General features: G+C 47.6%; 1 long non-coding RNA gene across 2 annotated transcripts; it reads right to left on the reverse strand.

Annotated features, from left to right (window-relative positions):
- Positions 1–17,072: 17,072 nt before the first annotated feature.
- LOC117999877 lies at positions 17,073–23,095 on the reverse strand. Of its 2 annotated transcripts, none has more exons than XR_004676339.1 (3): positions 22,957–23,095; positions 21,656–21,914; positions 17,073–17,109 (listed from the first exon to the last, which is right to left on the reverse strand). It is a non-coding gene; the product is annotated as an uncharacterized LOC117999877 (long non-coding RNA). The 2 variants fall into 2 exon arrangements; XR_004676338.1 differs by lacking the exon at positions 22,957–23,095 and adding an exon at positions 22,040–22,667.
- Between the last annotated feature and the right edge of the window lie 93 nt (positions 23,096–23,188).

A 23,188-nucleotide genomic window follows, 5' to 3' on the forward strand; every position in this document is an offset into this window, starting at 1 on the left:
GGGTGGCTCAGCCCATTAAGCATCTGCCTTCGGCTCGGGTCATGCATGATCCCAGGGTTCTAGGAATTAGCCCTGCATCAGGCTCCTTGCTCCTCAGGGAGCCTACTTCTCCCTCTCCCTCTGCCTTCTACTTGCTCCCCTTGCTTGCGCTCTCTCTGTCAAATAAATAAATAAAATCTTTAAAAAAAAAAAAGAAAGAAAAGAAAAAGAAATAGCTTTTAATTTCATGGTAAGTTTTGAAGTTGTGTTTGGCCCAAAATATGGTAGTCTAAATTCTTATCTGTTTCCTCTTTGTTCTCCAACATCAAGCTAGTCATGATTTTTTTTAATCTCTATGCCCAATATGGGGCAAGTTTATAAAGAATTCCTGGATCACCATTCAGAACTTTTTTTTTTTGTTATCCATTAAAATTCTATAATCACTTTTTTTATTATTCAGTGTCTGAAACTCCTAGGTTATATTATATACATTGTTCATGAAATCATCCTTTTGGGTGCATTCAATGAAAACGTTAAATAAGACACTAATTTACAATTAATCGATCACAAGCCAGTTACAGATTTCTTAGTTTCTTGTTCACTCTTGCTGCTTCACTTGACTAGCCTTGAAAAAAGAAAGAAAAAAAAAATTGGGCGCCTGGGTGGCTCAGACGGTTAAGCATCTGCCTTCGGCTCAGGTCATGATCCCAAGGTCCTGGGATCGAGCCCCGCATCAGGCTCCTTTCTCTCTCTGCCTCTCCCCCTGCTTGTGTGCTCTCTCTCAGTCAAATATGAAATAAAATATTAAAAAAAAAAATTTAAAAGAAGAAGACGAAGACTAAGAAGAAGAAGGGGAAGAAGGGATTAGTGGGAAATTCTGGATTTGCATAACATTTCAGTATTTTTTAAATACAGTCAGTTCTTCTATAATGCTTGTTTTGAAAGCACAGATTTGTTCCATTGCAGTTGCTATATGAGGAAACAATTTGGACATAGGACAAACTGAGTTTGATTGTATGTGATTTCATCCATTAAAAAAATGAATGAATGCAGAAAACCACACCCAACATACACAAAGGCACGTGCACACATCTCGAACATTGCCTGCCCATCATTCTTGATGTGACAAATGTCCATCCAAGTTCAGATAACCCTCTTTCCACCACTTCACAAAAGATCAAAAGTTGCATGCACCCTTTGGATACCCACTTCCACAAGCAAACTTTTGCAAGGTAAAGAGAACCATTTATTGTAGTGTTTACATGTTCCCTAACCACTGAACACATGTAAAATGGTGCTACCATTTTTGTTATTGGATTCCTATCCATCTTTTTTTTTTTTTTAAGATTTTATTTATTTATTTGAGAGAGAGAATGAGATAGAGAGCATGAGAGGGGGGAAGGTCAGAGAGAGAAGCAGACACCCTGCTGAGCAGGGAGCCCGACGTGGGACTCGATCCCGGGACTCCAGGATCATGACCTGAGCTGAAGGCAGTCGCTTAACCAACTGAACCACCCAGGCGCCCCTATCCATCTTTGTATATGTCACCAACAAAGTTTCGGAGTGCAGTCTCCCAACCCATCTTACCACGCACGATGTTTTAGGAACACGTGTCAACGTTACAGCAAAACTGTGTTGTAACAGGTCGCACTAATAAGGCTCATGGGCTTTTTTTTTTTTTTTAAAGATTTTATTTATTTGAGAGAGAGAGAGAGAGCACATGAGAGGGGGGAGGGTCAGAGGGAGAAGCAGACTCCCCGCTGAGCAGGGAGCCTGATGCGGGACTCAATCCCGGGACTCAATCCCGGGACTCCAGGATCATGACCTGAGCCGAAGGCAGTCGCTTAACCAACTGAGCCACCCAGGCACCCCGGCTCATGGGCTTTTAAAGAACCTAGTCATCTGGATTCAACCTTTTGCGAGGTTGAAATGCAGGCAAAAACGTGAATAGAATTAAACTTCTATGACGTCATAAAGCTAAAGGCGTCATTCTATCTTAGAGACGTACTTTCACAATAGGATTTGCACATGCCCATCACAGGGGAACAAACAGCCCGAAGGGGTAGCTCATGACTGTCCTACAGCTCCCTGCAGCTTCCACTTTCTCCCGGAAACAGATTTCACTGTCTGCATTGCATGTTGCACTGGAGGAAGAGAAACCAAAGAAGACCAGGATAAGAGGGCATCTTCCAACCGAATGCAATGATTCATACACAACCAGCAAATGCATAGCCACCACATTAGTCCAATGTTTAGAGAAGTGGTCTTATGACTTTTTTGAGCAGACATTTCTATTAGTAAAAATAATTTCTGAGCACTCACCTTCAATATGTATCATATATAGGTTCTATTACATGATACATTCATGCATTCATCTGCTTCCAGCCTCTGACTCTCAGGAGGAATCTAGAATATGCACAATGCTCCTCCTTCCACGTGTCCTGGTACAAGGGGGAGAGCCCAAGAGCAGGAAGGAACTGGAAGTTACCTTATTTTTGCACACATATACTTGAAGGGTTTTCTCTCACTGAGATGAGTTTCGGAAATTTCGTAGGCTACTCTAGATATATTGTTGAAGCAACAAGTTTCAGGAAAAACCAACAAAGCTTGATAATGTGTAGATGTAAAAAAAAAATAGCAGGGTAAGCAGTGCGCTCAGACCCACACAGATGAATCTGATTGGGGTGCCTGGGTGGCTCAGTCAGTTAAGCGGCTGACGCTTGGTTTCAGCTCAGGTCATGATCTCAGGGTTGTGAGATAGAGCCCCACGTCAGGCTCCAAGCTGGGCATGGAGTCTGCTTGAGATTCTCTTTCTCCCTCTCCTTTTACCCCTCCCCCTCTCATGAACTTTCTCTAAAATAAATAAATCTTAAAATTAAAAAAAGATGAATCTGATCAAAGATGTCAGAGATCTCCCAAGTGCATTCATCATTGCATATTTGCAATTCTTGAGGTCTCCTGTAAGCCTTGGCTTCTCCAGGAAATTGGCATGAATCTGAGGGAGACTGTTCTGTAGAAAGGCTGTGGTCTTAAACCCTGAGAAGGTCCTAAGCCCTGAGAAGCTCCCACTAAGAAATGAACAGGACTGCTGACCCTGAACATGAGATGGCCCAACCAAGGGATAAACAGGGATCTGAAGAGGGAGTCATCTACAGGGATTGTGAAAATCCAGACAATGTGAGCATGTTGATTTTTCCCAAAAGATACAAGCAATCTCCTTGTCCATTTTTTTTCTCTTTTTCAACTCACCACTCTTCTCTCTTTGCCTGCCAGGTGTCAAGTTTACCCCATATTAGAGTAATTTCTGAAATTTCAATGACTATTTTTCTCTCTAAGATTTAAAGATTTCAGTTTCTTTTTACCATCACCTGTTCCAGCTTTCTTTCTGATTCCTTTTTTTAAAAGACTTTTTTTAAAGATTTTATTTTTAAGTAATCTCTATACCCAACGTGGGGCTTGAACTCACAACCCCAAGATCAAGAGTCACATGTTCCACTGACTGAGCCAGCCAGGCGCCCCTCTGATTGCTTTTTAAATAATTTCTTGCTCTTGGGCACCTGGCTGGTCAGTCAGTGGAACATGTGACTCAGTTGGTTAAGCGACTGCCTTCCGCTCAGGTCATGATCCTGGAGTCCTGGGATAGAGTCCTGCATCAGGCTCCCTGCTCGTCGGGGCGTCTGCTTCTCCCTCTGACCCTCCCCCCTCTCATGTGCTCTCTCTCTCATTCTTGCTCTCTCAAATAAATAAAATCTTTTAAAAATAAATAAATAAATAAATAAATAAATAAATAAATAAATAATTTCTTGCTCTTTTTAAAAACAGAAGTTATTCTTTTTTGTATCTCTCTGAGCATGCCACATACACTTATTTCAAAGTCTGTATCAGTCTGTTCCAGAGTGTGAATTTGGAGTGGATACACATTCCAATTTTTTATTTTCTTGGAAAGTTTTTGTTTCTATTTTTTTTCTCTCTTATTCTGTGCTCACGTCTCCACCCGTCTTGTGGTGTTGCAGTTGCTTCCATCTGACCAAGCCATAGTCTTACAATGACATCGTGGTCTTAAGAGTTATGCAGGGCGCCTGGGTGGCTCAGTTGGTTAAGCGACTGCCTTCGGCTCAGGTCATGATCCTGGAGTCCCGGGATCGAGTTCCGCATCAGGCTCCCTGCTCGGCAGGGAGTCTGCTTCTCCCTCTGACCCTCCCCCTTCTCATGCTCTCTCTTAAATAAATAAAATCTTAAAAAAAAAAAAAAAGAGTTATGCAAAATTAGGGCGCCTGGGTGGCTCAGTCAGTTAAGCGACGGCCGTTGGCTCAGGTCATGATCCTAGAGTCCCTGGATCGAGTCCCGCATCGGGCTCCCTGCTCAGCAGGGAGTCTGCTTCTCCCTCTGGCCCTCCCCCCTCTCATGTGCTCTCTCACATTCTCTCTCTCTCAAAAAAAAAAAAAAGAGTTGTGCAAAATTAGGTAATATGCCAACCGGTGACTTGGTTGTGAAGCTTGTCTCCAAATTCCTACATCCCGTCTTATAGCCTATGAAATGCCATCTCCCCAGGTGGCCATCAGCCATAGTTGTTTATTTTTTCCCAGCTTCCTTTCATGACCTTTTCTGCCCCTCACTTCCAGCAGTGAGCCTTGTGTGGAACATTTTTAGTTCTCTTCATCCCACAGGATTCAAAATCCCAGTCACTCCCACTGACTTCTGACCAGAACACAACAAACCCAGGGCTGCATTTCACTCTCTGATTTATATTTCCGCTCTTGGAATGTTTCATCTCTTTCCTTTTTGATCCTTTCCATCTTCAAGTATTCATCTTATCTTTGAGTTTATCCAGGTATTTGGGGTTTTCTGTTTCAATATTTTATGTGTCACTGCTCTATGTTTGGAGCAGAGAAGGTACCTCAAAGCATGAACTCTCTGTCTTCTCTCTTGCTGTTCTTCTCTGACCTGGGTTTTCATGTCTGGTGGCTACTGAGCAGGGAAGGGCAGTTTCGCCTCTATGGATGCAGTGGTATATCTAGGTGTGAGTTGATAACCCACCATTTACCAGATGGTTTAGTGAGCTGCCAGATCTTTAACGAGATAGATGGGTAAGGCTCTCACAGGTAGATTATTTCTGAATGACTTATTAGATTATGAACCGACTCTCTCTTTCATGCCTGGAACCACCAAGAGATCTTGGATGAGAAAATCAGAGCAGTCTCAACCAGATTTAAAAAGATCTCCCATATTAAGTCATTACTTCAGAGGAATGCACAGCAACCAAGTTGTTTTTGAGTGATTTTGTAATCACCAAACTCGATTAGGAGTTTATTAGGTCATCTTGTCCTAGGATACAGAACACTGAGAAGAATGTTACAGCCTTACTCAAGAATATCCAAGCCTGTGAGGGCCTGGGGTAAAGCTTGTCACAAACAGCTAACCTTGGTGACCACCTACAAGTAGGATGTCTCTTCTTCAGGAAGTTCCTTTTCCCCAACCCAAGGCAGGGCCTTCACCCACCAGAGCAAGAGAGCCCACCACCCTTCTGGAGAAAAGCAAATATAGCACAGGACTCAAAAGCTTGGATTTGGGGATCTAAGTGTCTGAGTCGCAATCCCAACTCTGCCACTGGTTGGCTTTAGGAAACTCGGCAATTGCTTTCATTTTTCTCATCTCTTGAGAAAGGAATAGTAGTCGTTCTCCCTCCTAGAATTACCATGAGCATTCAGTGCAATCACGTGTGCAAACTGCTGGCCTGGAACAGTATGTCTGTTCCTTTAATAAATTAATAAACACAGATTTACCATATGATCCAGCAATTCCACGTCTAGGGATATCCCCAATAAAACCAAAAGCAGAGACTCGAACAGGTATTTGTACACTTATGTTCATAATAGCCAAAAGGTGGAAGGAACCCAGGTGTCTCTCGATATATGAATGGATAAACAAAATGTGGTATATACACACAATGCACTATTATTCAGCCTTCAAAAGGGAGGAAATGCTGGGGCGCCTGGGTGGCTCAGTCATTAAGCGTCTGCCTTCGGCTCAGGTCATGATCCCAGGGTCCTGGGATCGAGTCCCGCATCGGGCTCACTGCTCCACGGGAAGCCTGCTTCTCCCTCTCCCACTCCCCCTGCTTGTGTTCCCTCTCTCGCTGTGTCTCTCTCTGTCAAATAAATAAATAGAATCTTTAAAAAAAAAAGGGGGGGGGGAGGAAATGCTGACACATGATACAACACAGATGAGCCTTGGGGACATTATGCTCAGTGAAAGAAGCCCCTCACAAAAGACAATAGTATATGATTCCACTTAGATGAGGTACCTAGAATATGGATCTGTCCGATTCATAGAGACAAACAGTAGAAAGGTCGTTGCCAGAAGCTGAGAGAGGGGAGGAATGGGGAGTTAGTGTGCAAGGGGAGGAGAGTTTTGGTTTTACAAGATGAAAAGAGTTCTGGAGGTGGATGATGACTAAGATGGTGAATTTTATGTTATGTGTATTTTGCCACAATTTAAAAAAAAAAAAGAAAAACCACATGACAGAAACTTCTGTTCATTTCTCTGTTCAATAAACTTGTATTGAACATTCCCCAGATCCTCTGATAGGCACTACTGCTCCCCAGAAGAGCTAGTTAGACACTGGCCCTGCCCTCAGAGGAGGGGCGAGTCAGACATCTACACAATGTGTAACATAAAGTGCAAACAAATAGAGTTCTGGGTGATAAAGACCTATTGGGTGGCCTGAAAAAGTAGCCATCAAGCCTTGGAAGTTTGGGAGGGAGACATCTGAGCAACACTGGGGGCCTGACATTTGGTGCTTTCATGGCCTTGCACTTGGCTCTGCTGATCTAGGTGGCAGAGGAGGTCTGCACCAGCAGCCAGATAGGGTCAGAAAAGAGCCGCAGAGAGCTTCTGGGCCCGGTGAGGTGTTTGGACACTCACTTGTAGGCCATGGGGAGTGACTGAGAGGTGCTGAGCCGGGGACTGACTCCATCACACTGGAATGAGAAAAATCACGCGGCAACAAAAGATTAGTGATCCTATTTGTTCATTGTTTCCAGACTACCTAGCAACTGGTAAATAGCCAAAAGTCGAGTGTTTTCAGGCCTGCTCAGAAACAATGATACACATGGGCCTGTGAATCTTCAAAAGCTTATTCAGACCCAAATTGCTCATAATCCGAAGGAGTACTTAGCTATTTGCACACAAATCTCAGTCTGACATAAACCTGTTACTTTGGGGGGCGCCTGGGTGGCTCAGTTGGTTAAGCAACTGCCTTCGGCTCAGGTCATGATCCCAGGGTCCCGGGATCGAGCCCCGCATCAGGCTCCCTGCTCAGCAGAGAGTCTGCTTCTCCCTCTGACCCTCCTCCCTCTCATGCTCTCTGTCTCTCATTCTCTCTCTCGCAAATAAATAAAATCTTAAAAAACAAAACAAAACAAAAAAAAAAACCCGTTACTTTGGGCCACTCCAGCACCAAAGAACATTTCTCTGTTCCTTTTTCTCACAATGTTTCAAATTGAGCTTTATTGATTATGACCTTGCATCTCATCTTAGTTAAGTAGCTTTGAAATTAAAAAGACATAACCATCTTCGCTCAGTGTTCAAGCACCTTGCATACTGCCAGTGAATCAGGAAATGAATACTTCATATAGCCAGCTACACATAAACCTGGAGTTAATTGTCAGGAACCACAGCCCAAACCTTGAAGCTCTTCCCAAAGATCCCCAAGGAATACCCCAAAGCAACCTCAATGCTTTGCTGTACTTCCTGTTTTTACCAGGCTGCAAGGAATTCTCACCAGTTTTTCCAGGACGACCCATTTCCTAAAAACAAATATCCTTCTTAGGCATCTCCCTCTTGTTTGCCATGTCCATACAGAACAAGAATTTGCCAGATGCTTATATGTCTCATATTAGGCAAGATATGAAAAACCAACAACAACAAAGACCCCAATCCTTATTTCTCACAGAAATTTCAGAGAATCTGCACCAAATAACCCAGAAAGTGTCTTCTTGCAAACAAGCTGGTATGGTTTTGAGATCTGTATTGAATGAAGTGAGCAAAAACTAGCAGCAACTCCATGAGCTTTCCAAGTGACAAAGTGTGGGCAGGTTATTTTGCTGCATTTTGTCCCTGGTTGACAGAAGATTCTGACCCTTGCTCTCGTTGTCTAGAACAATGATTCTCAGTTGGGTGATTTTGTGCCCCAGAGATATTTGGCAATGTCTGGAGACATTTTTGATATCATGACTGGGGCTGGGAGAAGTGGGGAAGGGGTGCTACGGGCATCAGGTGGGGAGAGGCCAGGGATGCTGCTAAGCATCCTACAATGCACAGGGCTGCCCCCCTCCCACCCCCAAAGAATTATCCAGTCTAAAATGTCAAAAGTGTCAAAATTAAGAAATTTTGGTCTAGAATTAGAATCCAAACACTGGAGTGCCTAGCATTTAGTCCTCTCAGAAAGTCAAATTTTCTGCCCACCAAAATCATTCTCTTCTTGTAGTCATGGGGGGGGGGGGGGGGTAATACCAAAGTGCAAGGTTAGACTACACTTCCCAGCCTCCTTCACAGTTCAGTATGACCATGTGACTAGTTCTCACCAATAGAATGTGACCTGCAGAGATTGCAAGCTGAGGCTTCCAGGAATTGTCTTTCCCCTTCTGCTGGCAAGATATAGATGACCACTAGGCTATGTTAGAACCACATATTTGATCCTGGGTCCCTAAATCACCAAATGGGAAGAGCCACCCATCAACTAAGAGCACATGCTGCAGTCAGTTATGTGAATGAGAAATAAACTTTTCTTATGTTTGAGCCACTATGTATCTTTGGGTCTTTTTGTCATGGTTGCTTAGCTCAGCCTATCTAATAAACAGCCATTTCCCAAAAGCCCATTTTGGCCCTAGGTGCCTTGGGGAGCTGAGACCCCTGAATGGGGCAAACATGGTGGGGATCTTTGTCCCTAAAGTTAGCTTGGGTTCCTCCTCCTCTAACAGGTAGGGCTGCATGTGTCAAAGCCCACTGTTGAGCGGCCCTTGCTTTGCTCGGTGCAGCATTGACTCTGGGAATAAACTGTGGTTATGATCCCAGCTCTGTATGTTATGATCCCAGCTCTGTGTGACTTTGGTTCCATTTGAAAAACCCCTGGGAGGGATTTGGGTGGAGCATTCCTGCCGTGGCTGGCGCAAAATGTTATCAGAAGTGAGGAATGGGTGTTGCTCTGACAGAATGCATAGCCATATGCGCATTCTCTTAAATTGAAATCTTCCCAGTGGCCCATCTTGCCTCTGATCCCTACTGCTCTGAGCCAGGGAATCAGGGTGTAGCCTCGGGGTGTGAGCATTTCCAGAATTCTGTTCCCCCAACCCCTCTCCCACCACTCCTAGCATTGGCAGCGAGGGTTGTCCAAAACGTGACGGGGGGAAATTCTCTGTGCAAGATGTGATAAATCATAAAACATGATGGCTCCTGAAATCTGCTGTGTGCTAAAGTTGGGAAATTTTCAGCAAGATAAACCAACTACCATGTATCTCAATTAATTCCTCTCCAGTTTCTACGGTCTCATCTTAGTTTATTTCGTTCATGGCATTTATCACATTTGTTTCTTGTCTATCTCTCCCACTAGAATGTAAGCTCCCTGAGGGCTGGGATCTTGTCTGTCTTGGTCCCCATCTTGTCCTTCACGTTCAGCGCAGTGTCTGGTGTGACCCCTGCTTGTGATGTGTGCGTGAAAGAGTGCCTTTTGCCAAAGCTTGGAGCATGCTGCGTTTTGCTGAGGGTCCATTCCACTTTTTCTACACATGCGGTGACTTAAGTGTCTGTGGACACTTCTTTGAATCTGCTCTTGCTTCCATCAACCTTGCAGAAGCCCCTTGAAGTCTCTGAGACCAAAGGCAGCTTTCTCCAAATTTCAGTGTGATCTCCCACTGCTTTTTGTTGTTTCAGTGATAAGTGGGAAGAAGGGGATTCCTGGTACAGAGGACTCAAAAGTAGACATAAACTGATAAGACAGTGGCCACTCTTCAGAGATGGTGTTCATAGTCTCCCAAATTTTTCCCATTCATCCCATAAATATTTATTTATGGGCAGGGGCTCTAGTCACTCTGAAACCCAAAGTTCCAAGTCCTGATGTTGACCTGTGGGTAGCATTTGCCAACAGTGACTACTCTTTCCTACCTGGAACTCTCTCCATCGTTGGCTTCCACAGAGCAATTATCCTAATCCCTGCTTCTTCCTAATTTTGTTGCAGGGTAGACTGGGGAGACTCCAGGGCCCTGGGGCCTCAACCCAGCCCATCCCAAAGGTGTCACCCAAGGTTCCTGGTCTAGTCATGAGAAAGAACTCAAGGACAGATGTACAACACAGCAGACAAGTGACACAAGTGGGAAAGTTTATAAAAGCAAAAAGTACATTTTGAGATGTGAGGACAAATGAGGGAGAGAGTGAGGAAGGAGAGAGAGAAGAAGGAGAGAGATAGGAGAAAGAGTGTGTGAGCTATACACCCTGGGGACTGGGTTTCTATCTTTTATTGACGGTAGTTAACTAGGGGGCAGAATATTCATTACTTAAAGGGGAGATTCAGGGTTTCATGCTTTTTCTTCTTTATTTGGTCAGGGGGTTCCTGTCAGGGCAGCCGCCATCTTGGGCCTGTCTGGTTTGATCTGGCTTCTTGTGGAGTGCTGCCCCTACGGGCCTCTGAACTTCCCGAAAGCTGGCCATGGTTTCCTCGTTGTTGACTTCCAGGTATCCTGTTAGAACCTAACTGCCTACTCTAACAGTTTTGCCATTTTCCTCTCTGACGTGGCCTTTAGATTCTCTTCAAAGCTCCCCCTTTCTCCTCCAGCACATGAAATGACACAGTGCCCCCACTGACCTGCCCTTGTCCATTTTCTCATCCCAGGTCACCTCATCTACTCACCTGTGTGTTCAGTTACTGCTAAATGTGGTTGTTCTCGACTGCATGTATGTATCCAGTTAGATCAGGGTCCCCTGCCAATTCTGCATCCTCCGCACCTCTCTGATACTACCACTCCATCCTGACTACCCTCGCTTTGGTTCCAGCCTGCATCTCCGTCTCCTTACCTCTAGTTCTGCAGTCCTATTAGCTACCTTCTCATCTCCTCTACAATTATCTTCCCACAACACAGCACTGTCATTTCACTCTCTGACTTGAACTTTTCAACACTTCAATACCTTGACTGCAGGATTAAGCGCTAAATCCTTGTCACCTAAAGCCTTTCATGGCCAGGCCCTTGCCCACCTCTCCAACCTCTCCAACCTCCCCTCCATCCCTTGCACCCATATTCCAACTCTATGGGACCACTGCAGGTGCCTAAAGTGCCAAGCTACAGCATGCGGCTTCCTCATTGCAGAATGCCTCCTCTTAGCCAACCTGGAAAATTCCATCTTTAAAGTTTTACTTTTTAAGTAATCTCTAACCCTGACATGGGACCCTGAGATGAAGCATTGCATGCTGCACCAACGGAGCCTGTCAGGCACCCGTCACCCATCTTTAAAAAGCATTTCACTTGGGGGCACCTGGGTGGCTCAGTCGGTTAAGCGTCTGCCTTCAGCTCAGGTCATGATCTTGGGGTCCTGGGATCGAGCCCCATGTCAGGCTCCCTGCTCAGTGGGAAATCTGCTTCTCCCTCTGCCTCTCTTCCCGCTCACGTTTTCTCTCTCAAATAAATAAAATTAAATCTTTTAAAAAATAAATTAAATAAATTCCATGACACATAGTAGGCTTTCAATATATGTCCCATGAATATTATACACACATGAACTCCATGAAAGGGGCACCTTGCTGTTTGGTACATTGCTGTATCCTCAGAGCGTAAAACAATGCCTGCTGCATAACAGTCATTCAACAGATATTTGTGGAATCTCTGAGTGAATACAAATAAAAATGTACACACCAAATGTACATCATAGACACAAATTCTAGAGATCGACTTTCCAGAAGGCTCTGAACCCATGGAATTTTTCTGCAAAGCAAGCCCAAGGAGACATCACTTCTCCTTCCCCTCAATGGCCAGATACCAGCCGAGCAACGTCAACTGCCTCCTGGGCCTCCCGGATGACTCACTGGAGAGCTTTCTTGGGGAGGAGTGGGAGGAGATGATGGCTGACAAAAATAACCACAAACACTTGAAGCATCATCAAGCCTCTGTCTGTGGGGTGAACAACAGGGGCGGATCTCAAGGTTTCTTCCAGGCAGGGCAAGGCAGTACCCATCCTTCCAGCCCAAGTGGCTGTTAAACACTCCCAAGGTCAGAGAGTCAGACAAACCTAGGGTCCATGAAATGAAACAGCCCCTGCTCCTAAGCAGTTAGCCACTGGTGTTTTATGTGCACGTTCTTTGTAAACTGTGAAGGAAACACATGTGAGCAGCGACTATGAAACATCATTAAGTTGATCATTCCCTCTGTGTCTTTCTACATTTTTACAAAGGGCTTTCCCATACGTTATCTCATTTGAGATCACACCAACCAGGAGAGAAGGGCAATTTTACAGATGAAGAGAAAGACTCAGAGAGAATCCATGACTTACAGAGAGCATAATTCTCAAAGTGGTCCAAAGACCAGCAGCATCAGCATCACCTGGGAACTTGTTAGACAGGCAGGTACCAAAGCCCAGAGAAGTTAAACCACCTACTGGAGATCACACAGCTGGTAAGTGGTTGAGCAGGAAGCTACAACCAGGCCAGCTCAAGCCCTGGAGCTCTCACCACCCATACCACTATGGCAGGTTAAGAAGGAAGGCTGGGACAGGCCCCTGTGACAAGTCACATGGGTCTCTCTCCTAAGGCCCAGGCTGCTGGGAAGAATCCCAGGTTGGGGGTTAAGAGCCTAGGATCCGGGGCACCTGGGTGGCTCAGATGGTTGAGCATCTGCCTTTGGCTCAGGTCATGATCTCTAGGTCCTGGGATCGAGCCCAGCGCCGGGCTCCCGGCTCGGCGGGGAGTCTGCTTCTCCCTCTCCCTCTGTCTCTACCCCCTGCTCATGCTCTTCCTCTCTCTGTATCTCTGTCTCAAATAAGATATTTAAAAAAAAAAAAAAAAAAAAAAGAGCCTCGGATCTGCTAGTCTCCAACTGGCTGGGGAGCTTCCAGCACAGTCATCCCATTGCACTTGGCCTCTGACAGCTCTAAGAGTCAAGACAGATTATGGATGGGGAAGTGCTTTGGAAAATCATAACATACATCAGAAAGAAGTGAAGTGCTGTTTGGATTTTCAAGACTGGTGCATAGATCATGCCTGTTGTCTCCCGGCACCTCAGAACTTGGGACTGGCTCCAGGCTGGTGGCTCACAGAGGGCCTGGGCTGGTGGAGGTCTTGCTTTCTGCTGTGTCTCTTCAAACACCCACAGGTGCCCCGCAGAGAGGGCAGGGAGTTGCAGCCCAGTGCTGGCCCCTTGTGGGGACTGTCCTCTATTGCCTGGCGGTGTTACGTGGGTTATGTGGGTTATCCATGAGAAAGAGAAGAGCACAATGAAAGAGCACAGGCAGAACAGTGGTCTCCCAAAGACGTCCACATCCTGTTCTCCAGAACTATTGAATATGTTATCTGACAGGACAAAGAGACACTGCAGATGGGATTAAGTTAAGGATCTTGAGATGGGAAGATTATCCTGGAATATGTGGGTGGGCCCGATGTAATCACAAGGGTCCTTATAAGAGGGAAGCAGGAAGGTCAGAGAGAGGAGATGTGACAACAGAAAGACAGATCCAAGTGATGTAGTTGTCGGAAGAGGGGCGTGAGCCAAGGAATGTGGGCAGCCTCTAGAAGCTGAGAAAGGACACAGATGAGTCTCCCGAAGGAACGCAACTCTGCCAACACCTTGATTTTGCCCAGTAAGACCCATGTCAGACGTCTGACCTCCAGAACTGGAACTTAAAAAAATTATGTTCTTTTAGGCCACCAAGTTTGTGGTGATTTGTTATAGCAGCAAGAGGAAATGAATACGACAACCCCATAGAAAATGGACAAAACACATGAACAGGCATTTAAGAGAAAAGGAAATGCATGGGCTGGCAAACCAATGAAGAGATAGTCAACATGTCTTAGCTCGGGCTGCCATAACAAATTGCCATGGGTTGGGTGGCTCAGAATAGACATCCCCATCCCAAAAGGGGGAAATAGGAAAAAGGGATGGGGTGACAGGTCCTAAGCAAGTCCAAAACCTAGCCTATGGTACTTTGTCATGGCAGCCTAAGCTGATTAGGACACCAGTTATTGAGGAGATGCAAATTAAGGCCCCAGCAAGATTCTATTTTAATTGGCAAAGTAATTGGGGAAAAAATGAATACGCCTGGGGCGCCTGGGTGGCTCAGTTGGTTAAGCGACTGCCTTCGGCTCAGGTCATGATCCTGGAGTCCCGGGATCGAGTCCCGCATCCAGCTCCCTGCTCGGCGAGGAGTCTGCTTCTCCCTCTGACCCTCCTCCCTCTCATGCTCTCTGTCTCTCACTCTCTCTCTCTCAAATAAATAAATAAAATCTTAAAAAAAAAAATGAATACGCCTATCAATAACCAGCGTGGGAAAGAAGAAGATACAGATCAGGGGAGGGATCTCTCATATGATGCTGGGGACGGGGCAACACTTTGGTGGGAAACAATCCAGCTTTAATCCTAAAGCTAAACAGTTCCACTCACAGAGCTATACCAGGTGTATGACAAGAACACACAAGACCGTTCATAAAAGCACTCTCCACCATATCAAAAGGCTGGAAACAACTTGAAGAGCCATCAATGGGAGAGTGGAGAAACAAACCAAGGGATGTTCATAAACGGACTACAGTACACCATCAAAACGAACGCAGTATAGTGATGGGCTGCAACAGGGAAGACGCTTAGTAATGTAATATTAAGTGAAAATCGTAGCTCTGAAAAAAATTATAGGGCAACGTACCGTTTGATAAAATTAAAGACAATGGAAATGAAAAATAAATAGCCCTTTGGGAACACATATAAATGCAGTACAACTCCCTACAGGATGTGGAAATAGAAGGAATGGGCAAAACAAGGTTGGGCATGATTTGAAAAGTTAGAATCTGGACAACAGAGACATTTGAGTTCACTATACTGGTCTCCCTCGTTTTGTGTACGTCTGACATGGCCCATTATACAAAGAAAGTTTAAAATAATACAAAGAGGAAAGCAGGGAATGATGAACACGGGAATCAGGAGTTGGGACAAAGGGCTGGAAGAGAACCCTACGATGAAATGGCTGGCGTGGCTTTGTTCTGTTTTGGGTTCCCGGACACTGATTACACAACGAAACAGCTAGATTAAAGGGAACCGTGCACGGAGCAATGGAGAAATAATTAAAGAAGTAGCGGGGAAAAAGCATCAAGCCAGCCTTGTACACAGTTCCTAGCGGCACCTGGTGGATGCGTCCCTCTGGTGTCCTGTTTGCACGGAGGTACTCGGAACTCACGGAGACCTGGCCCCTTGCCCCGCCACGGGCTCCCCTCCTGATCAGGGGCCATTTCTCTCGTCTGCATTCCTGACAGGCCGAGACTATCCTTTCTGGAAAAGGCCTGGGCAAGGTGTCCCAGGGCTTCGAGGCTCCTGGGAAGAGCCAGTGGAATGCTTGGGATCTCACAGAGGTGGTCGGCTTGCACCAGCAGACTTTCAGACTAACATGTAAGGGTTCACGTTCGTCCCCGGCCAGTGTCATCATCAGGGACCCTGACGCATTTACCTGGTCGCCGAAAGAAGGCATCAGGTGTCGGGGGAGCTGCTGAGAGAGAAGCAGGCTAGCAAGGACGGGGGTCTTCCTCCGAAAGAAAACGAACGCAGACGCAGGGCCCCCTTCGGCGCATGCGTGTCCCCGCGTGCGCATGCGTGCGTGGGTGCGTGGGTGCGTGCGTGGGTGCGTGCGTGGGTGCGTGCGTGCTTCCAGGGTTCCCGCAGGGCCAGTTCTTTTAGCGACGCCCTGAATTCCTCAGTCAAGAAGTGGTTCCGTCTGTTTTTGCAGCCTTAATGAGACCTCGGAGAGAAAAATTTGCTTCCTTCCTGCCCGTGCCCCAGCTCTTCTCAAAGTGCGGTCCCCAGACACACACACACCTGACTGGCAGCGTCCGTATCCCTGGGAACTCATTTAAAATGCCACTGGCCCCGATTTACTGAATCGGAAACTGGGGGGATGGCGCCCGGGGATCTGTGTTTTAACAAGCCCCCCAGGGCACTCGGATGGCTCCTCAAGGTTGAGGATCACTGGTTAATTTATCCCATCCTTGGCCTCCCAGCGTCATCTCCTTCCCCAACAATATTCCACAGGTCATCGCTTTCAGGACCTACTGTCACCTAATTTGCCCTAAGAAACCCCAACACCGGTCACTCTAATCCCTCCCTTCTTGGCTCTGGCGTTGAGCTGCCAGGAGATGCTGGAGCAAACCTCATGCAAACAGGATGGTACTCCAGCTCCCGGCTCCCAGGCTGCCGACCCGTCCATCCAGCCCCATGACCCTGCTTCCATCTGTCCCAGACAGCCCCCAGACCCATTCCTGTCAGCTGCGGTCCCACCGCTGGTGCCCTGCCTTCTCCACTGGCATTTTAGCAGGAAGTTTCTACCTCATTGAAAAAGAAAAAAAGAAGACCCATTCTGGGTCGCCTCCCACCCATCTTACCAGAGGCCTCAGCCCCCTCCCCTCCTGTCCCTGCTCCTACCTGAGTCCTTTCCGCAAATTCAAAGACAAACAGCAACTACATGGCAACATTTTCAAGCAGAAGTGTTTAAAATATACATCAAGCGTCTATATTCTCTAAAGCAGTATAGACTTGGTTTTGAATTCCAGATCTTTAGTTACCGTCAGGGAGGCACCGGCCAAATTCTTATTTTTTCTAAACTTCAGCTTCTCTTTAAAAAGGGTTATCATAACACTTTCACATGGTTTTTTTAAAAATTGATAAATGTAATCAATGTAAAACCTATCATGGCAATAAGAGATTGATGTATTGAATAAAAGTATTTACTGTTCGCGGCGCCTGGGTGGCACAGTCATCGCTAAGCGTCTGCCTTCGGCTCAGGTCATGATCCCAGATTCCTGGGATCCAGCCCCACATCGGGTTCCCTGCTTGGCAGGAAGCCTGCTTCTCCCACTCCCGCTCCCCCTGCTTGTGTTCTCTCTCTCGCTGTGTCTCTCTGTCAAATAAATAAATAAAATAAAGTATTTACTATTCCATCCATGTATTAGATATTTTGATTTCAACATTTATATAATATGAATGATTTTCAAGTTCCATGGGCATCTTATACTTCAAGTTCTTACAACATGAGCAGAAACTGAGATGAATGTTCAAAGGGAAATCATGATGTGAATTCCTTAGTTCCAGGTTTGAAGATGAGAAAAGGACAGTGCTTCCCTTGTTACAAAAATTACTTGTTTATGGGGCACCTGGGTGGCTCAGTCACTTGTGTCCAACTCTTGATTTCCGCTCAGGTCATGATCTCAGGGTCATCAGATCCAGCCCCAAGTTAGGCTCCAGGCTGGGCATGGAGCCTGCTTGAGACTCTCTCTCTCTGCCCCTCCCCAACTTCACCCCCCCACACACACACACCTGCCCCCATGCGCATGCGCGCACTCTCTCCCTCTCTAAAAATACATACATACATAAAAATAAAAAAACAAAAAGTACTTGCTTTATTTTTTTAAGATTTTATTTATTTGTCGGAGAGAGAGAGCACAATCAGGGGGAGTAGCCAGCAGAGGGAGAAGGAGGCTCCCCGCCGAGTAAGGAGCCTGACTCAGGACTCAATCCCAAGACCCTGGGATCATGATCCAAGCCGAAAGCAGATGCCTAACAGACTGAGCCACCCAGGCGTCCCCAAAAAGTAGTTGGATAGGAGAGAATGACAGAAAAGATAAATTCTATGATCTTCTCTTAATAAGGTGATCCATCTCCCTTTAAAAAAAAACAACAAAACCAGCAGTCCCATTCACAAGTTTCTTGAAAGAACAAGCTCCTCAATTCCCTGCAAACTGATTTCCTGAGGTTCATCAGTAGCTTCCGTGTCAACAAATCCCACATGCATTTTAGTGCTCTTTGTGGTTCATTCAATCATTTTATTGAGCGCCTGCCATGTACAGACTTCCTGACGCTAGGCTAACACATTGGAGGTGGCCATGTGTACCTTTTTTTCATTCAACAAGTATTTTCTGAGCTCCTCAATATGCCAGGCACTGTGTTCAGTAGGCACTGGTGGACAACCTGCCCTTCGGGGGCTTACAGGTCATTACAGCGATGTCTGGTACAGGCAGTGGGACTTGAAGAAGATGGACACCTAACGTTAGCTGGTGGGAGGCAAGAGAAACTCAGAAGCCATCCCTGAGGAAGTGACATCCAAATTTAGTCTAAAGGATAAGACTAATGAGGGGATGAAGAAGGATGCTTCAGGCAGAACGGCACAGGCCAATTAAAAGTAGAAACATAGTACAAGATAGGCTATGGTATTCGCAGGGAATCAGAGTCACACAAAGGAGGGTGCGGGAGGCATTCAAACTGGATCTTCAGGGATGACTAGGCATCTGTTAAGGAGGTGAAGACATCCCAGGAAGACAGTGCTGTATGTGCAAAAGTGCAAAGTATATGCCATCTTGGGAGAGATGTAAGTAATACATGGGATGATGGCTGAAGCACAGAGCATGAGGACAATGTAGCACCTGGGGGACATGAACGCCATGTGTAGTAGTTTGGACTGAAAGTGACAGGAATTCCTGAGGGGGGGGCGGGAGGGTATGAGAGAGAGACAGAGTTAGTTTCCTTTTATAGTGATGGTTCCAACTACCACATGGAAGACACATTAGAAAGAGCAACACTGGCGGTGGGGAGACAAGTTAGAAAGAAGACTATAGTAATCCACCGATTGGGGTGAAAAATGACAGATCCTCAACAAGGCAGTGGTTGTAGGATGTCATAGCTAAACAGCTGGATCAGTGATATAAAGTAATATTAATAACACAGGCTTCCGAGTCAGGCAGACCTAGGTGTGAATCCCGGTCCTGCCCCTCACTATCTGCGAGCAACCTTAACCTGAGATTCCACTGCCTCACCTGTGAAATCAGGACAATAATAAAATGGACCTCACGGTTGTCGAAAGGATAACATAGCATGATATACATAAGGAACACAACCTGAGACCAAGCACACCATGAATGTGCAGAATGAGAGCCACCGTCCTTGGCATCATTAACTGGACATGGTTGACCAGATGCACATCTTGAGAGAGACCAGAGACCACAGTGACTGCAGAGTCTCTGGCTGGCCACAACTAGCCGAAAGCAGAGAGAGGACAAGGCAGGTGGGGAAGGAGGCCTGGAAGAGGATGCGCTCATTTGTTGGGTATGAAGTGCCCACGGTTGGATAAGCTAATCCTCCCGTGGTCTTTTGCACTCTGCATCTTGCTGTGTGTGTCAAGGGGGCAAGACCCTGACCACTTTTGACCTGGGCCACTTCTCAGTATTGTCTTTGTGGCGAGCAACCTTGAGAGATGAGGTGGTGTCTCCCTCTAGGCTTGCTTATTGCTCCCTATATGAGCAGTGGATTCCCAAGCTTGGTGTTCCTCGGTGATGCAAACCCACTGCTGTAGAGCATCCATCTGGGCCCATCATGCTGCCCCCGCGGGACTCAGAGGCAAGGGAGATTGAGGCAAATATGCAGCTGCTCATGCCATGTGCTGTGTGTGCCTGAGTAATAAAGTCTGGTGTTTCTGATCCCAGAGTCTCATGTCTTCTGCCGGCATCAAGGAATCAGTGACAGGTTAATTTATTAGCTTCGAGTTAGAAAGAGAAACTTGGAGTCATCCATGTGTGCGAGGCAGGTAAAGCCATGAGTATAAACAACATCACCTGGGAAGAGGTCAGGGGTGCACTCTGGGTAACACCAACAAGGAAAGGATGAGGGTAAGAAAAGGAGCTCCCAGATGACCTCAAGAAAGAAACTTAGAGGGGAGTAATGCCTTACAAGCCAAGGGAGTAGAGTTTCAAAGTAGGCAACAGGAAGCGATATTGCTTAAAAGTCAAAGTGATGAAGACTGGGGGCTCTGGGGTGGCTCAGTCAGTTAAGCGGGTGACTCTTGATATTGGCTCAGGTCATGATCTTGGGGTCATGGGATCAAGCCCAGCATTGGGCTCTGCACTGGGTAAGGAGCCGGCTTAAGATTCTCTCTCTCGGGGGCACCTGGGTGGCTCAGTTGGTTAAGCGACTGCCTTCGGCTCAGGTCATGATCCTGGAGTCCCGGGATCGAGTCCCGCATCGGGCTCCCTGCTCAGCAGGGAGTCTGCTTTGCCCTCTGACCCTATCCCCTCTCATGTGTTCTCTCTCATTCTCTCTCTCTCAAATAAATAAATAAAATCTTAAAAAAAAAAAAAAAAAGATTCTCTCTCTCGGGGCGCCTGGGGGGCTCAGTCATTAAGCGTCTGCCTTCGGCTCAGGTCATGGTATCAAGCCCAGCATTGGGCTCTGCACTGGGTAAGGAGCCGGCTTAAGATTCTCTCTCTCTCGGGGCGCCTGGGGGGCTCAGTCGTTAAGCGTCTGCCTTCGGCTCAGGTCATGGTCCCAGGGTCCTGGGATCGAGCCCCACATCGGGCTCCCTGCTTGGCGGGAAGCCTGCCTCTCCCCCCTCCACTCCCCCTGCCTGTGCTCCTCTCTCACTGTCTCTCTCTGTCAAATAAATAAATAATAAAATCTTTAAAAAAAAAAAAAAAAGATTCTCTCTCTCCAGGCGCCTGGCGGCTCAGTTGGTTGGGCATCTGCCTTCAGCTCGGGTCATGATCCCAGAGTCCTGGGATCGAGCACCGAGTGGGGCTCCCTGCTCAGTGGGGAGTCCGCTTCTAGCTCTTCCTCTGCCCCTCCCGCCACTTGTTCTCATTCTCTCTCTCAAATAAAGAAATGGAATCTTAAAAAAAAAAAAAAATCTCTCTCTCCCTCTGCCCCTCCCCCCACTGCGCACGCTCTCTCTCTCAAAAAAAAAAAAAGTGGCCGCTGAACTTAGCAACTAGGTCACTAGCAGAGACATTTCAATGACATAGTGTGGCCAGAGTGGACGAGGAGTAAATGGAGGTAAACATCTTAAATAAATAGTTTCTGAAAAGCTTAGCTGAAAAGGAAAGAGAGAGGTGGGGCACTGGTGACCGGAGGGGACAGAGGCAAATGAAAATTTTCTTTGTAAACAGACGGGAGAGATTTGAGCAGATTATACACTAAAGAGAACAAGCCACGAAGGAGGGAAAAGTTGAGTAAAAAATTAAGAGCAAGGGGCACCTGGGTGGCTCAGTTGGTTAAGCATCTGCCTTCAGCTCAGGTCATGATCCTGGGGTCCTGGGATGGAGCCCCGCGTCACATCAGCTCCCTGCTCAGCAAGGAGTCTGCTTCTCCCTCCCCCTGCTCATGCTGTCTCTCTCGCTCTCTCTCTCAAATAAATAAAGTCTTAAAAAAAAATTTTTTTTTTAATTAAGAGCAAGGAGAAGAAAGATGGAGCCAGGTGTTGGAAGAAGAGGAAGAGGATGACTTTCAGACCCGAGGCGAGGGACGGGCCAGGACCCTCCTCCACTGACATGGCATTTGCCCCAACCACACACACAAGCAGGCCAGCCTGCCAGCTCAGATTGTGATCTGCCTCCAGGTGAGTGGACCCTCCAGGGTCCCTAAGGAGGGGCCTGGGCAGCAAGTGTCCCTGGTGCCCCCCTTACCTGGCAGTCCTGCAGGTATCCATGTGTTTCCCAGCCTGGGCTCTTTGGAGATGCCCACAGCTGTATTCTACACACAAAGGGTCCAGGCAAGTTGAGAAGGTGTTGCTCCCAGGCCTGTGAAGCCAGCTTCCAGGAAGAATGAGTGCTCTCTGCCGGGAGGATGGGATTTTGGGAGCCGGACGTCCACAGGAAAGAGAAGCCTGCTGTTGGAGATACAAGGCCTCATCCTCCAGGTCCTCGGGGTTGGCGGCACAAACACCTATGGGAAGACCCAGGGATGCTCACAGAGGGAAAGGAACCGTCCTCTGCAGCATACCTGCACTCTGTTTGGAGTTTCTGCACCCCCTCAACTTATTCTCCCAATTCTTGACATAGCGTTCTCACCTCAACCGGACAGAGGAAGGAGCTGAGGGCTTGCCTGATGCCCGGGGCGCAGTGTGTGCTGGGCTCCAGCTCTCTATGACTTCTGTCCCTGTGGCTCACCCTGCCCTCTCCACGAAAGCAGCAGCAAGTGCCTGGGTCAGGGGCAAGCACACACCACTGCTAGTCCTCCTGCAGCCCGACAGATGACACCAGGACAGCCACCACCGCCTCCCAGCATGCTCTGTGCCCTGTGCCAGGGAAGGTCCCCCGAATGCCTTAGCCTTCTCTCTTGCAGGGCCCTGGTTGGCTTCCCAAGCAGCATCAGACTTCAGGGGGTCTGATCCCTTATGTGTCAGGCCTGGCAGAGGGAGGGGGCCAGCAGGACTATGCAGTGGGACCTCCCTGCAGGCACGCCTCTGCTTTTTTTAGCACGGGATGACCACGAAGAACCTTCTGCGGAGGTGTGAGAGTAAGAACAAGAGAAGACAGCAATTCTTGACACCCTGATGGTCCAGACCCTTTAAAAGACTGCTGGAAGCACCAGACGGACTCTCTCCATAAAGGGCACGCACACAACACACAACCTTCCTTGCACGTAGTTTCTGGCTTTGAACACCACCAACCACCGCCCTCCCCCTGACCCCCGGGGCAGGCGAGGTGTCAAAGGAGCGTGTATCAGAATCAGCCCAGAGGCTGGCTAAAAATGCAGATCCCCGGGCCCCACCGCGGAGCTTCTCATTCAGTGGGTCTGGGGCCAGGCCCAGGAGCCTGCGCTTTTAACCGGCACCTCAGATGACTCGGGCGCCGGGCGCCGATGCGCAGCGGAGCCCACTTTGAGAAACCCGACTCTGGGGCTGAGACCCACCCCCCCAAGCTCCGAAGTTTCCCCATCTCGTCGGGCGCACGGGCCGCCTCCCCTCACCTCCCGCGGGCCTCACCCTCGCGCGCGGAAGCATCTGGGGAACCTGCCAGGGACCCAGAGCGAGGGTCCCCGAGGCCTGCTCGCCCCCGTCGCCAGCGCACCACGGCCCCGGGAGGCGCAGCGCGGCGGCCGGCAGGGGGCGCGGTGCCGGGGACGACGCCGGAGGGGTGCCCGGAGGCCCCAGCCCGGAGCCGAGCGGCGGGAGGGAGAGGGAAGGGGAGCGCAGGGGAGGAGGGGAGGGAGGCGAG

The sequence above is a fragment of the Mirounga leonina genome, unplaced genomic scaffold, assembly GCF_011800145.1.
Source record: "Mirounga leonina isolate KUSES-001 unplaced genomic scaffold, KU_Mleo_1.0 Mir_488, whole genome shotgun sequence".
NCBI classification, from domain to species: Eukaryota; Metazoa; Chordata; class Mammalia; order Carnivora; family Phocidae; genus Mirounga; species Mirounga leonina.